Raw genomic sequence first — 16617 nt, forward strand, 5'->3', positions numbered from 1 at the left:
AACAGATTATTAGTAATTGATTTGCATTCAATCAAGGCCAATAGGGTCTCTTTAAGATACAGATAAATTATATTCATTATTTATTCTTAATTAGAAAGGGACTGAAAACACACCTTGAGGGAGAGAGGGGAATTAATGTAAGCATTAGAGGGAATGATTTTTTTTCCCTTTCTAATAAGAAGCGTTTCTAACATGATTTACGTGATTAATATTTGATGTATACAATTATCAGTAATAACAGATCATGTAACTATTTTTTCAAGTTCGAATAGTTCATGCAGATTAAGTATGCATACATTCCCAATTCAAGAGACAAGGGATACAAAAGTGAACATAAAACTACATTTAAGAAGAGATGTTTTTTCTGAGAAATGTTTTTCAGTAAATTCAAAAAATCTGACTGACATTGTCTTCCACAGTTCGTTAAATTTCATCAAATCATTTATCACATAGACTAAATATTGCTCTGTAATCTTATTACATTCTATTTTCCATTCCTTTCCTTTTCAAATGTTAAATTATAACTACTGTCCTCAAGCCTGAAATCCAGGCCTGTTCCACTCACACCTTTTAGTGTATGATCTTGCTTCCAAGTTCAGAGAAATAGTTTAGGCATCAGAAAAGACCTTATAACTTCTCTAAGAGCCTCATAATCTCAACGTTATTGGCACCCATCCTTTCATCTTAAAAGGAAAATTTACGTCACCGTTTGTATTAATCAGGACCGTTGTGATTACAAGCCATAGCATGTCAACCCATGCTGCTTTAAGAGAAAAGGACTGCGATGGCGGTAACAGACAGGTCTATGCATTGGTCTGGTCAAAGATCCAAATGAGAAAACAAATTCTTTAATTCCAAGACTGATCTAGTCACCAATGTTTTTAACCCTGTTTCTTTCTGTCTGCTTCCTTGGACATCTTGCTCCATCAATCATCTCTTTGCCTTCCTCTCCAGTGTTTTTTCCCTCAGTATATATACATGTTCAAACTTTCCTAACTTAAAACTATATCCTTCCACATCTAGATTCATTTATATGTGTAGTCTCTCACTTTGTCTCAGTATACCTCAACTCAACCACCAAGGTGTACCTTTACCTCAAATCCTCATGGTTCCAAGGACAAACCTTAGAACTCAATATATCTGAAATTAAAGTCTCACCTCGGACCCTACAGAACTTGTCCTGGGTGCTACAGGTGCTTTCTGCCACAGGTATTTTCTAAAGCTAGCACCATGCATAATTCAATCTCTGAGTATCCTTGGCTTCTAGCTCTTCTGCTCTCTCTTTAAGAGGCTTTCAGGCTTCACTTCCAACTCATTATGAGCCAAGGCCTCCTCTTACTGAAGGCCTTATTTGCATGAACATAAAGCCACTATCTCAACATCATTTCCTTAAACTTAGAGGATACAGCCACGTGCATTGGGCGAGGGGGTTGTGATAGAAGGATAGACAACAAGCTTTTTGGATATTTGGCTCACCATTGCAACCACTGGTGTTCCACGTGTATCTGTTTTATAGCTAAGATTCCAAATGATATTTTAAAATACTTTCACAGCTAAAGAATATTTAAACACCACTGTTTTCCTGGATAAAATACAAACAACTTCCGTTCATACTCTGATCAATGAATGTAACCTTCCTTCTTCCCAAGTCTGCCTCATATTTTTTCAGTCTAGGAACACTGAATTGTATTTCCCCTTGAACAACCCTCTCTCAACCCCTTTGCACCTTGTACTTGGTATTCATTTTGTGTGGAACCTCCTCAGTCACTTTTTTGTTTGGAGAGCACCTGTTCATCCTTTACTCCTCAATGACACAAACTGCTGATTTTTCTCTGACATCTTTGACTTCTATACATGGATGTCTACACTTCTTTCTTTCTTTCTTTTTTTTGGCAGTGCCATGCGTGCCATGCGGGATCTTACTTGACCCTCCATTTCTTCTAGAAGCAATTTGAAAATGAATCACAGAATGACTTTTGCCTCCCTGGCGTTTATAACCCAGAGATATCTGAGAATCGTATACAAAATGCTTAGCAATGAGGAGGACAGGATTGCAAGCATTGTCTAAGATATGCTTACGAGGTAAGAGCTTATGCAGTGAAGTCTGTGTAGTTTATTCGAGAAGACTTATTCATAGAGATGAGTTTAAGTAGAGATTAGAGAAGACAAATGAAACTAAGTTATGTATAAGTAGATTATCTCTATTATAATTTGTCAGTAATAATCTGTATGCTCTTTATAAATGTTGTGGTGGAGACCACTTCACTTTATTTTGTTGATGTAATAATGCCTACATATTAAAGCAATAGGTTGACAAATGAACAATTTAATGTAACAACCATAGAGGAATTTTAAATTGCTATATATTGTCATCAAATTAAAGCCTAAACTTTTCAGAATATTGAAATAGAAGGCATGTTGAGTTCTTCATCCAAGTTCAGCTAAATTACTTGGGAAGGATTTTTCTATTTTCAGGGTTTAGTCTGACAGCAGTGTTATCAATATCAGAAACTATAAATAACTCACTTTTTTTCATCCCAGGAGTTTAGCAACATGCCCAGCATTTAGTATAGTTTAATAAATTAGTGTACTTAGTATAAATAAATATAAATCGAAAGGTTTTATGAATGAAGCTACTCAATTTAGATTGATATTCTGCATTAATCAGAGAAGTAATGTAATCTTTCTCTTGGAATTCTATAGAAGCAGAGACAAATTGATTTGAGAACAGAAGGGATATCTGTATAACTTTTCAAGTTAAGTCTTCATAGTGTGACTTAATTGCCCTTAATGAAATGTTGTGAATTCTTTGAATAATTCACATATCCTATAGAGAAAATTGTACATACATGTAATAGTTATCAAAAAAGTTCACTATTTCTGTTATATTTTAAAATAAAAATATATTAAATATTTGTGTGTTTTTTTTTTCCTGGCATTCCTCCACTTCTTACTACAGTGTCTTTTTTTTTTTTCTAAATACAATTATTTAATTATTTAATTTAAATCACAGAGAGAAAATTGGCTTCAAGTAGGAAATTCCTATGGGATGTCTTTTTTCCGTAAAACAGAGGAGAAACTTGAACAGACACAATAGCTTTAGTTGTAGAAGCATAAGGATCAGTAAATCCCCATTGTGTTGTTGATTAAAATGATAGTTGGGAAAGGCAAATAGTAGCAACATCTCTAGAATGCCATAGTAAAAACAATATTTCACACTAAAGGGGCTTCCTGTTATTCATAACTTGAGATTTCTTAAACAAACCTGTGTTTAATGTTTGGCTTTGGCTTTGCCACTTTCTAACTTTGTAACCTTGGATAATCTCTCAGCCTCAGAGGCCCCATGGGTAAATCTGGGTTTTTTATACCTTTCTCCAAGCCTTGTTAAATACACAAACTATAAAGTGACAATAACTGGTAGAGTTTTTATTGTTTCTAGGATGTTGATGACAAGGATGGTGATTTTTAAGCGAGTCACCATACCAGGCCCTAACCTAAGATCATTGGACGCAATGGTGAGTAAGACAGTTCTGACGGCTCAGAACCTCATATTCTATGTTTCTATTGCACACAAGTTTTCCATAATTTTGAAAAATACTATGATGTAAACCGACTAAGACTGAATTGTCTTCATCTGGTCTGAAGATTTTACTCTCTCTTTATATCAGATGGAGCAGAATAACATCCTTTGCCTTGAAATCAATACTTAGATAAGTAAGCTTGGAGTACATCCAAAGAGAAGTTTTATCCTTCATTCAATTATCAAGTATATCATATGTTCAATACTCTGTTTAAAAGCCAGTGATCATAAATACACTTTTTTGTTTTTAAAGAACACACCTCTTCATTTTTTTTTTTTTTTTTTGCGGTACGCGGGCCTCTCACTGTTGTGGCCTCTCCCGCTGCAGAGCACAGGCTCTGGACGCGCAGGCTCAGCGGCCACGGCTCACGGGCCTAGCCGCTCCGCGGCATGTGGGATCCTCCCGGACCGGGGCACGAACCCACGTCCGCTGCATCGGCAGGCGTACTCTTAACCACTGTGCCATTAGGGAAGCCCCACACCTCTTCATTTTTTCTTGAGGTACAAACATTCAGTTTGGATGATGAGAATGAGCTAGCTCTACCATTTACTCCAATGAATTCTAATGGAGGAAGAGGCTAAATAGGATGTAGACTCTTTTGGTCTATTAATACTCAATTTATCAAAATTACAGCCTGGTATTTCTGGAGCAGCACTGCCCCAACAAGGCCAGATGTGATAACTGTTGAAGATGAAGATGGAAAATATGGACAATTCAATATGTATATACAGTCTACTCTGCTGTCTTCCGATGGTCTCTAAAATTCTGTACTGGGTCAGAGCTGGGAGTGATACTATGGTGCTGGACCACCTTTGCTCCACCGCTCCTCGAATTCTGCTTTGCTATTTTGAAGGGAGAATAGGTTCAGATAGTCTGCAAGCTGGTGGGGGCCATTCCCTTGGCAGCTTACGGGGCTAACCAGTACTTATATATTTTGGTCTTGGGCCTCTCAAAGTTCACCACAGACACAAGTACCCTCACAGTGCCAAGCCCATTTACAGTGTGAAATAAAATTTATATTTTATGGTGACAAGAAAATTATAAATATAAAATTTCTTCTCTGCCCTTTGGCCTCCCTTCACCCTCCACTGTGCATCCTGTATCTGTATTATGAATTGACCAAACCTCCCCCATGGTCACGAATACCTGCTCAACCAAAGAGAGAAACATTCTTCTAGCACCAACAAGACAACTCCTTAAAAGATAACATTCCTTCTTGATCTTATAAAGGGCCACATGACCCACCAAGATGCCACTTAGATCTGGGTTATGTAAACTGTCAATACATCATTTGATGTTCAGCCCTCCGTCTCAAAAAACTTATGTAACTGTGCCTTGATTTCTAACTGCCAGAATAGTTAGTTCTCAGAACTTTCTGAGATGCTCTTCCCAGGTTACAATCCTCAATTTTGGCTTGAATGAAATTTTCCAGTTCCTTCTTAGATCAACTGATTAACTTTTTGTCCACAACCGTCACCTCACATCAGTATTCGCCCCTCTGTGCGATGGGCTTTCCTGGTAACTTTAACGCATGTGGGGTGACCACAACACCAAGATTTCTGAGGAAGTGGCCAGCAACTATTTCAGGGTTTAGCGCCCATTTTTTTTTTTTTTTTTTTTTTTTTTTTGCGATACGAGGGCCTGTCACTGCCGTGGCCTCTCCCGTCGCGGAGCACAGGCTCTGGACGCGCAGGCTCAGCGGCCATGGCTCACGGGCCCAGCCGCTCCGCAGCATGCGGGATCCTCCCGGAACGGGGCACGAACCCCTGTCCCCTGCATCAGCAGGCGGACTCCCAACCACTGCACCACCAGGGAAGCTCTAGCTCCCATTTTGACACTGTTCTTCATTCCCTCGTCCAGGAGACAGCGTCTCAGAAATCTCACTGTCGCCTCACTTGCCTTGGTCTGGATCTTCTCTACTCTTCCTTCTTGTCTCAGCAAGTTCTCCTCTTGAAACGGCTTCTCGTTTTCAGGAGATGCATATACAGCCAGTCCTTGAGGAAGTAGTCAATTACCGCCCACAGATTCTTTTCACTGAGACCAGGTCACTGCCGGACTCCAAGTTCCTCCAATGGCTGCGTGAGGATGAGCTGCAAGTTATCTCTGGGCTGGTGTTTCGTGTCCTCTACCAGCTTGTGGACGTGGTGTTGCCGGTGCAGGCGCGGGCTTCCGGCCCATTTGAGCTAGCAGCGCTTTCCACCGGAGCAACCCGATGACCGAGCTCCGATTGTGAGAGAGGCTGAGGTCAAGCTCCAAGCCGGGTACGCCCCTTTCAAGTTGCGCCTGCAGGCTCTCGGGACTTCCGCAGCAGCTTCTGAGCACCCGCCCGCAGCAGAGCTCCGCCCCCCAGGCCGCGCATGCGCAGCCACCATGTTGTTCTACACGGGAAGCGATACCGCGCAGAGGAGTTTGATACAGTCCCTGAACTGCAACTGAGGCAGAAGGGCGTCAGAATCTTCAGCTAGGAAGGTAAGGGTGAGGTCCCCATCCCCAGATTAAAGTAAATTGCAATATATCATAAGGAGAAATTGTGAAAGATAGGCAGAGGTAATCTAAAATTCCTAGGAATTTACTTGCCGTTTAACTTTGCTCAGAAGTGTTTCATCTATAGTTGCCTTTTTTTTTTAACATCTTTATTGGAGTATAATTGCTTTACAATGGTGTGTTAGTTTCTGCTTTATAACAAAGTAAATCATCTATACATATACATATATCCCCATATGTCCTCCCTCTTGCATCTCTCTCCCACCCCTCTAGGTGGTCACAAAGCACTGAGCTTATCTCCCTGTGCTATGTGGCTGCTTCCCACTAGCTATCCGTTTTACATTTGGTAGTGTATGTACGTCCATGTCACTCTCTCACTTCGTCCCAGCTTATCCTTCCCCCTCCCCGTGTCCTCAAGTCCGTTCTCTAGGTCTGCATCTTTATTCCTGCCCTGCCCCTAGGTTCTTCATATAATTGCTTAGTTTATACCCGTTGACTGAAAAAAAAAAAAAAACACAGCCTAAAAGTTGACAGTTGTGTTTTAGTCGACAGACATTCTTAGGACTTCAAGCCTTGGAGACAGTATCTTAACTCTGAGAGACTGCTACAAACAGGAAAGGAGGAGGCCAGGATATAGAGGAGTATTTGCAACAGAATCAGGTAGTCAGAACATTAAAAGATTACTATTAATAAAAGAAAACCAGATACCTCAAGTTAAGGAAGTTAGCACTTTTCTAGGTATGGGAAGATGCAAGAGTCTGGGCTCACTGAAATCATTCTTTTGATGTGCACCTCAGCTCTCTGGGGCCAGTATCCTGTGTTTTCTCATCCTGAGTTTCCTCAGGCTGCACCACCAGGGGTGACTGTAGTCTGATGACTGCTAGACGGTGGGCATTCCTTGTTTCCTTCCTGAGTTCCCTCAGGGCTCACTATCAGGGCATCTGCAATGTGATGGCTGATGGCTCTGACATCCTTTGTTTCCTGATATGACAGGCAGTAATTTAGTTCTCATACCTCATACATATTTGAGGAATTCTCAATAACTGTGATACTCACTAACATTTGTTGAACACTGATTATCTCCCAATCACTGTATTAAACAATTTCCATTATATTTCATTCTTACAACACACACTATTGGTCAAATTACCATTACAAAGAAAAAATTTCCCTCCAGCTATGTTAAGCAGAAAGGAATTTATTACAGATTATTAAATCTCTCACACAATCCTGGACAGGGTTAAGAAAAGGGAGATCTCGGAACCCTTTTCAAAGCTATGCGGCAGGACCAACTTTCTGAGGGAACTATTGTCTTGTCTATGTTCAGTAGGTGTATCAACCGTAGTCAGGAAACGGCCATGATGAGGAAGCCACTGTTACTTTGGATAGGAAAAACTTTAGTAAGCAAAAACCTCTCTAAACTATTGACTTCTATATCAACAAGCAAACACATCTTTTTGTGTTTACAAGATACCTGGCATAAGGTTAGTTAGCATAAGGCCACTAAAGAAGAACCTCTCCTCTGTATAGAGAGGGATAGTGTGCTTATTACCTATTATTTCCTAAAAGCTGGGAATATATGTTTCTTGAGCATATTCTCTGGTTTGAGTTTTGCTGTGAGCTCCATAGTAGACAAACCATCCTTTGAGTTTTAAATCAAGTCTAAAATGGAGCAAAATATGAGTAGCATAATGAAGTTTATTATTAAATTATATAGGTAACAAATGCTGACCTCATTTTCCCATCAAAGCAAGTTAAGCATCAGTGATAATTGATCTACATACTTAAAATCTAAAAGAAACCTTTAATAATGATAAATTTGTTGATTCCTTTAATAGTTAACTGTGGTTGTTCAGAGACTTTTTTTTTTTTGAGAATGTAGTTCTCTTTCATGTGTTTGTGTTACAAATAATTTAAACCATCAACATTATTTCACTCATACACATGAAACAGTACAACTTGATATCTTTTATTATTTACTATAAAAATATCCTGGGGCATCTAATGAGTTGTAGTCCAAATTATGTGTTCAACAAGAGAGCCTGCTAAAAGTCTTATGCAAATCTGCTCCTCATATTATATTTGTCATTTCATATTCACCAAATTTCTTTAAGTTTTCAGATATTGTATCAGACCACACATCCTTGGCAAACAACATGATGGGATATATATTACAAGACCACCTTAAGTGACATCACTTCTAATATGTACAAGGATTTGAAAGAGAAACAGAGCTGCCACATTGATTAATAACTTGATGTATTTTCAAATTAATATTCTTTATTTAGTGGACATTGTTAGAAATTTACTAAAGATTTTTAGGTGGGGAAACAGAGCAGAATGTTTAATATTACATAGTGTGACTGATTTCTTTTGAAAACCTCCACTAAATACATCTCTTATATAAATCTCTCTACTCTGCCTTCCAGCCTGTGTGTCTCTGTTCACTCCTTTCCTTCAAAGCTCAGTGTTTTCTGTGTAAGTATCCCTTTCCTAGATCTTTACAATGAGGGTGCAGATTTAATTTGTGATCTTCTGTGTTCTATTGTAATTAACTCTCTGTAGTAGGTTTCAGTATGGCAGGGGTCTTCTTTTATAGCAACATTATTTTGCTTGTTAAAATTGTAAGGAAGTTCCAAGGATTTAAGATTGGTACTTTAAAATAATGAGTTTTTTAATACACAGCTTTAAAAATCTATCCATTTATGTTGCATAAGGAAAAACTGAAACAAGTAGAGTCAACTTGATACACTCCTGCCTCACATCACACACAAAAGTCAATTGTAGATTGCATAATTTAGAAGAAAATATTATGCAGTATCTTTGTGACTTTGGAGTAGATAGGATTTCTTAGACATAGCTAATGATAAGTGAAAATAATAATTTGTGCTGCATTAAAAATAATAACTTCTGGGCTTCCCTGGTGGCGCAGTGGTTGAGAGTCCACCTGCCGATGCAGGGGACGCGGTTTCGTGCCCCAGTCCGGGAAGATCCCACATGCCGCGGAGCGGCTGGGCCCGTGAGCCATGGCCGCTGAGCCTGCGCGTCTGGAGCCTGTGCTCTGCAACGGGAGAGGCCACAACAGTGAGAGGCCCACGTACCGCAAAAAAATAAAATAAAAATAATAACTTCTGCCTTCACAAGACACTAAGCATAGGGTGAAAAAGCAACCTACAGAAGGAAGATGATTTCACAGTGCATGGATCCAAATAAAGGATTTTTTATCCAAAATAAATAAAGAACTCTTACAAACTAATAGTAAAAATACATAAATCCACTGGAAATATGGGCAAAAGGTTTCAGCAGACACTTAATAGAAGAAGAAATCCAAATAACCAATCAGTAAACATATGAAAAAGTGCCAAGTACATTGGTCATCAATTTATAGAGTAACGAAAGAGGCCAAGTAATATATTGTGTTAGAGTTCAGGTTCATGGTTATCTTTTGTTCTGTAATACCTGAAAGGGGACCAGGAGGGATTCTGGAGTGCTAGGGTAATTCCATTTCTTGATCTGGGTGCTGGTTATTCAGGTGTGCTTTATTTGTCAGCAACTCTATGATTATGACAGGTGCAATTTTCTATATGCAGTTTAAATTATAGCCAAAAGTTAAAGAAACTGGAAAGAACACAATTATTCAATAGATACACACAATAAGAAGGTTCTTCTCAGAATGTTGGAGAATTTTGTTGTGGAGATGAACTGCATCTGATGCCCAAATAGGTAGTAGTCAAGAGAAGTCAGAAATGCCCATGACAGAGTCAAATCATTTGTGCACAAAAGAGCATAGAATATGGAGGTACAAAAACAGCTGTTACCATGTTACTCTAAATTAGAAATACACCTCATTAAATAGAGGGATGTTTTCTCTCATATTAAAAGAATGATGCATGCCACTGCTCCCAGCTCAGTAACATTCACCATTAGTTGTCATTTTTGATTTTTGAAATGACTGAAAATGTAAAGAATAGGGGGATTGTTCCTGATGGAGCTATATGACTGACAAGTTGTATTCTATTTATTTTGCACTAGGTAGTCATATCCAGTTCTGCTGTTGATTTAAGTTTGTGTTGTAGGCATTGATATAATATACTCCGGAAGCTGTGTGTGCCAGAAACAGTACATTTTCTGATCTCCTAAATTAAATTGCATTTGGCTCTACTCTCACATTTACCAGAGTGGATAGATGTCCAACTAATGTGGACCCTTCCTCTTTTCCTGCTGCTCTTCTAAAAAGCAGTAAATTGTTTATGGGTACTCAGATCAGTAGAAAAACATTTATACTTAACAGAAATTTTTCTGTTGCTCTAAGAATACATACATCTTAATTACTAAATCCCAGCATGCACTTTGATTTTGTTTTCTAACTTGATATTTTGGTGGCATTTAAAATATTTTCTCACCAGATGCTTACACGTTCTTTTAATTGTATTCTGAAGAATTTTTCTTTTCTGATTTTCTTAGGTCTTTATAACTTCTACATCTCATGTTTTTTTAATCCTGTTTTATTCAGTATTGGGTTTTCCCTAAGTTCCCTCCTAGATCTTCTTTTTATCTTCCTCTACATTCTCTGTCTGAAAGGTATCTATCCACCTTCATATAACTATGAAGTTATATGAAGGTGGATAGATTTTTAACTAATAACTAATAAATTTTTAACTAATAACTATATTTTTGTATCTTCAATTTTTGTATCTTCTTCTGACACTTTATCTTAGTTCCTAATCCAGGATTAACTATTGCCTGGTAATCATTATTACCTGTGGTACCTTACTCTTCTGTAGGCCCTTTAATCAAGATGAATAAAATCAATTTTACTGTTATACCAAAAGTTTTCCTTGTTCTGAAATACCTATATAAAATTAACTTTTTCTTATAATTTAAGACTAAAACAGATTCTAGACCCAAATCTCTTTAATATGTCTATCCTCTTCCATCCCAATCAATTTAACCTGATTGAAGTTTCCTTCACTTTTTTGCATAACTCACTGCAATAATTTTTTTTAACTGGTTACCAGACTCATCTCTTTGCCTTCTAATATACCAGGCCTGAAACTTATCTTTCAAAAGTACATAACCATCACATTATTTGCTTTATTAATTTAATCAGAGGTTCCACATGGTATAGCAGGTGAAGTATAAACTCCCATGTGAAAACACTCCTTTCAGCCTCATCTTATACTACTTCCCACCGGATGCTGTGCTTTACTCAGGGAGGATTGTTTGCCATCACTTCATGTCTCCTTGTCTTATCCCATATTCATTTTTCTTGCCTGGAATCTTTTCCTCCATACACACTGAAAATTTCTCCTCTATCTCCTGTATTCAGGCAGTTATCACTTGCTCTGTGTTCTCCCTGATAGGTTTAAGTGTACAAAAGGTGCAAGGTATGCAAAAGGACAAACTCTCTGTCCTCGTGGAGATGGCATTGCACCCAGAATTGGAGCCAGACAATAAACAAGTGAACGAATAAATAAATAAGAAAATCACATGTTAATATACATGCTTGGAAATAAACAAAAAAGGTTTAGGCACCCTAACATAACTAGTTGCAGAAGGAATTTTAAAGAATAAGTCTTATGTTTGAGCATAGAACTTTAGCTGGGGCTTTGTACCAGTCAGTAATGGCGTTTAAATATAGTTTTTTTTCTTATTCAAGAATTCTAGAAGTAGGCTGTTGCTACCATGACTTAGTTATCCTTAGCTTCTTAGCTTTCTCCTTTAAGCTTGTTGCCTCATGGTCACCCGATGCCTCTCCATTCATCCTACCTCTGTACAAAGCAGAAAGAGGTAAGGAGTAGTTACATCTGTTGTTTATTTTGGGGGAAGCAATGTGTTTCCCAGAAAAGTGTACAACAAATTTTTGCTTACATTTTATTGCCAACAACTGGGAAATATGTATGCACTAATAGTAAAGGAGTTTAAGAAACTGTAGACTGTTGCTGTTATACTTAGCTTGAAATAAACATGATCTCTTCCTCTATACAAAATATTAAGCAAAAAGATAGGAAACGGGCATGCTGAGTAGGCAACTATTAGTGAATGCCGCAGACCTTAAGGTTGAGAAATAGTTGGTCATGTCAGGCATCCCAGGCACAGGGAAACTCCAGTGGGAAAGCCTTTTGTGTATTTGTATCTGAGGAATAAAAGTAGGTTACTGAAGCCTGATAGGAGTGAGAAAGATGGCGTATGGTAGATGATGGATTCAGACATACAAAGTCTAAGATTATAACATCTATCTCCTGCATGGGATCCTCAATTACTCAAGTTGAGGACCTACTTTTTATGCATTTCTTTATTCTAAGCACCTTGCAGAGTTCTAGACTAATAGTAAGTTTTTTTTTTTCATGAGTGAATTTAGGGTAAAGCTCTGTATAAATATACTGAAGAGCTCAGTGATTTCCTTTTTTATAAATAGCATAAACTGTATTCACAGGAACATATGGTAATAGGTCAAAATCTTATGACTGGTAGTCTTCATTTCTAATGTAGATTTCTCTAAGGTTAATCATATTATTTGAAAACACAAAGGCCTATTTTAATTGTCAACTGCCTCAATTTCGTAATTCCTTCTTACATATGTTGTTTTGTTTTTGCAAAAGAAGTCATAAGAAAAATATATTGGTATGTTGGTCTCAATTATCAAAATAATTTCATAAATTCTGTTTATTTTTAACTGTGGAACTGTGATCATATTTGATATTTCACAGCTGTGAAAAATTCACAAATAACTTTGTTTAGTAGTATTTGATTAAGAAATTATAGATTCTGATTTTTTAAATTGGGTGCTGAGATTTGAGTAAATGGTCTATTTAACCAAATGTTACATTGAGTATATAATATATTAGCCCTATTTTAGGTGGTGTGCAGTTTTTATCATATGACCCGAAAAGAAATGATTGACTCTATTATTTTCTAAAGCGATATGCTAAATTGCAACTAGTGTTACACTTCACATCAAGTAAGGCAAAGTTTTTCTTTGTAACTGTTCTTTTGAATTCTTTTTAAATACAAAGCACAAGGCCCAGTGAGGAAAATACTAGGAGTAATTTTTCTTATAGTCATAATAGAAAGCTATTTGTGGAAAAGTTGATAATATGCTACAGTTGATTTATATTCAGTTACATACTATGTGTTATAACATTCAGAAAGTTTTTTGTGATTTATTTATCTTTACAAGATCTACAAAACCACTCAATGGTTTCTATTTTCTGTTTCACTTCTTTAAGACCAAAATATTTTTTTAAAAAAGTATATATATATGGTTTTAGGTTTAATTTTTTTCCATCTAACACTAATGAAAAGTGGTAAGTTTTTGTGTAATTAATAAATGTTTATAAAGCACAGTTATTTCCGAGGTTCCCATGTACCTTATACTGAATTATTTTGAAAGTTTAATTTTTGCTTGTTGTGTTTCCCATCTGGTCTTACATTATCATTCTATGATCTATTTCCAAAATAATGCCGGGAAATGGAGTGTTGATTTCTTCTTTACTAAAATATATTTTCATTATTTTTGAAGTAATGAAAACATTTCTATTTTTGTTTCATTAGCTGGCAACACCTTTTTCCATTATTTTATTTTAGCTGGCTAAGTTTAAATTTGACTCTGTGCCTTTTAAAATTCAAAGTGAAATAATCAGAACATTTGACTTCCATTTGCCATCAGCTGAAAGATTAGTTACTTCGACTAGAGGACAATATAATCAATAATGGCTAAATTTATGCCTAAGATGACCATCCTTGAAGATATCCTTTTCCTCCTTGGAAGTATAGTAAAGTCCATCATAAATCTGGCCAGGAAAAAGACCCTCAATTCCTTTTAACTATCTGTCACTCTCCTAAATTCCATTTTTATGGAAGGGAGGTAAAATAATAAATCACAAACCATTAGTCATGAAAGGTCAATCATATTCCTAAAATATTCTGTTCTACCACTTAAGGTCTAGATAGTTTTTATACACAGCCAAGCAGACTGTTTTTTTGCCATTTTCATACTAATGGGATCCCCCCAAAAATTGCATAATAAAGCTTGGAATTATGAGGATAATTTATATTTATGTTATTTTCCTGGATTAAAAAATAATTCAGCAGGCTTATACTTCCTTTTGTTACTCAGCTATAGTTTCAATCTTCATATGTTCCCAGAGTATATAAGTCAAAGTACCTAATAAATATTAAATAATTATTCTAATGCTTAGTTCCAGGTTCAGAAGCAATGGAAGATGAAAAGCAAGGTTTTACTGTGCTTACCATCTCATTCTAGAAGCACAAAACTGCATCAACAATTGAAATTTAGAGGAAATATAATAGTAACATAGTAGTACTCTCTTTTAACTAGAAGCAAGACCTGTTTAGTCTCCATAAAAAGATATAGTCAGGTAGTCTGCAAACAAAATCATGCATATTTATTTTTCTGACTATGAAACCTCCAGAATACTTCAGTAAGGCATTATTTTCCTCAATTAGACATTGCCATTCCCTTCAGTACCATAATGTGTATCTTTATAACTTCTCCCTACCCCTTCCCATTTCAAATAAATTCAAATATGTGTTTCTGTTCATTAGTCACAGACTTGTTCTATTCTTCCAAATTAGAATACAGCATTTTCCAGTGAAATATTATTCTGGTCTTACCTCCCAGTGGTGTGTTCCAGAGGAGACATGTAAGTGTCCTTCATATAAGTAAGGATGGCTTGGAGAACTATATTAAATCATCTTTTCTATAGACTGAAGATCTCTAATTTATCTAGTCTTCTGTTGCTGTGTCAAATTTTCAATTATTTTGACTATCGTTAAAACCTTCCCCAAAGAGCTTTCTCTTGAGTTACATTGTTCAAAAATCTGCACACTCTCCTGGCAAAATCCTGACCGTTGTTCATGATGGCAGAAGAATTGCTGGATTCTTTTCCTTCATCTTGCATCACTATATCAAAATGTATTTAAATGTTATGCTTTTTAACTTACAGTTGTGTCATCTGGCATTATTGATCTGCGTCTCCTCAAAATACTCTCCTCTCTTGGCTTTCATGACACTGCATCCCATTACTTCCATATGTGTATCCCTGTCTATGACCACTCAGTTTCTTATATATACTCTTCCTCTTCTATCTGTATACTTTCTTTTCTTGGGTTCTGCCTCTGCTGTTAGTCTCTCTTTACTCTTGCTGGCTTTTCATAGCTACATTCATATCTTAAACTATCATTGATATAGCTATGCTCTATGGGTTAAATTTCAACCTTTCTCCAGATCTGCCCATCCTACTAGACATCCCGTGTGGATGTCCCAATCTCTCTTCCATTTTTCCCTCAGCGCATCCAGGTGAATGGTGTTATCTGTCCCCAGATGTCAAAGTCTGAAATTTGGAAGCCCCTCTTTATTCAAAGTGTCACTGCCTTAAATCAGGGAGTTCACTTAGATTATTCAAATGGCTTCTTTATCCTTTTCTCTGCCTTTAATTTCTTACCCTCTTCTCTTATCCTTGCTGCTGACCTTTTCAGTATATCTTTAAGTATTGCCACAGTTTTTTCTATAATATGCCAATTAGATAGTACACTGTTTCTTTTGCCTGGACTATCCTTTTTCAGTCTCTGTTACTACTTTCATGTAAAATATAACAAACCAGGAAGGCTCTAGAACATCCTACCTCATGTTTCCATTAAACTTTGTATGATTGCGACTTCATTGAATGTGAAGCGCTGGTTGTGATTTCTGTAGTATGGCTAGACCCCAGCACAGGCAGAGGCATTATCCTCCCATGGAATCCCTTGAATGCCTAGTAAAGTGCATGCAGCAGGGTAAAGATGCAATAAGTATTTTTCAAAAATCAATGAATAAATGAATGAACACAAAAAGAATACATATGTTCTTCATAGGCAGAGCCTATCATGATAAATAGCTATCAAAGACGTATCAGGTGTAGTATTAGGAACTTAAATTTTCTTAGTCATTCCAGAGATTTTCATATTGTAGGTAAGAATTAGTGCTATTTCAAATTATATGAAATATTTCAATTTAAGAATCTATTTAAGGAGTTTTCTTTTCAGTATGCGAAATGTTCAGATTTCCTATTTATGTCATCATTCCTCCTCATGTGGAATAAGCTTGGGAGATACTGAAAAAATGACGAACTAATTAGAAGACTACATGAAGAGTAAAAAGTAAGAGTAAGGGCAGTAGATTCTTCATTCATTTATTTACTCAGCAAATATTCATTGAGTATATACAACAGGTCGGGCACTGTTAGGTTGTAGATGCACAGCAGAGATAATACACCCCTCCAAGTTTCCCTACAGATTTGTCTATCAAGCTTCCTACTCAGAATTTTCACTCAGTTGTTTAATATGCAGGTCAAATTTATATGTCCAAAACCAAGGTCTTGAAAATTTTTCCCAACCCCTATTGCTATCTTAGTCTTTCTCATCTCAGTTAATGAAACGATTGTCCACACAGTTTCCCAGGTTAAATACCTGTAAGTCATTCCTTATTAATTTTTCTTCATATCTCAAATCCAATACAACAGTCAATCTATCAGCTCTGTATTCAAAGTAT

At 36.8% G+C, this 16617-nt stretch overlaps 1 pseudogene; it reads right to left on the reverse strand.

The window, feature by feature from the left end:
* Positions 1 to 4530: 4530 nt before the first annotated feature.
* The window catches only part of LOC114902474, a 37915-nt pseudogene continuing 25828 nt past the window's right edge, over positions 4531 to 16617 (reverse strand).

Source organism: Monodon monoceros, unplaced genomic scaffold (assembly GCF_005190385.1).
Source record: "Monodon monoceros isolate NGI ecotype Baffin Bay Population unplaced genomic scaffold, NGI_Narwhal_1 Super_Scaffold_20, whole genome shotgun sequence".
Lineage (NCBI taxonomy): Eukaryota > Metazoa > Chordata > Mammalia > Artiodactyla > Monodontidae > Monodon > Monodon monoceros.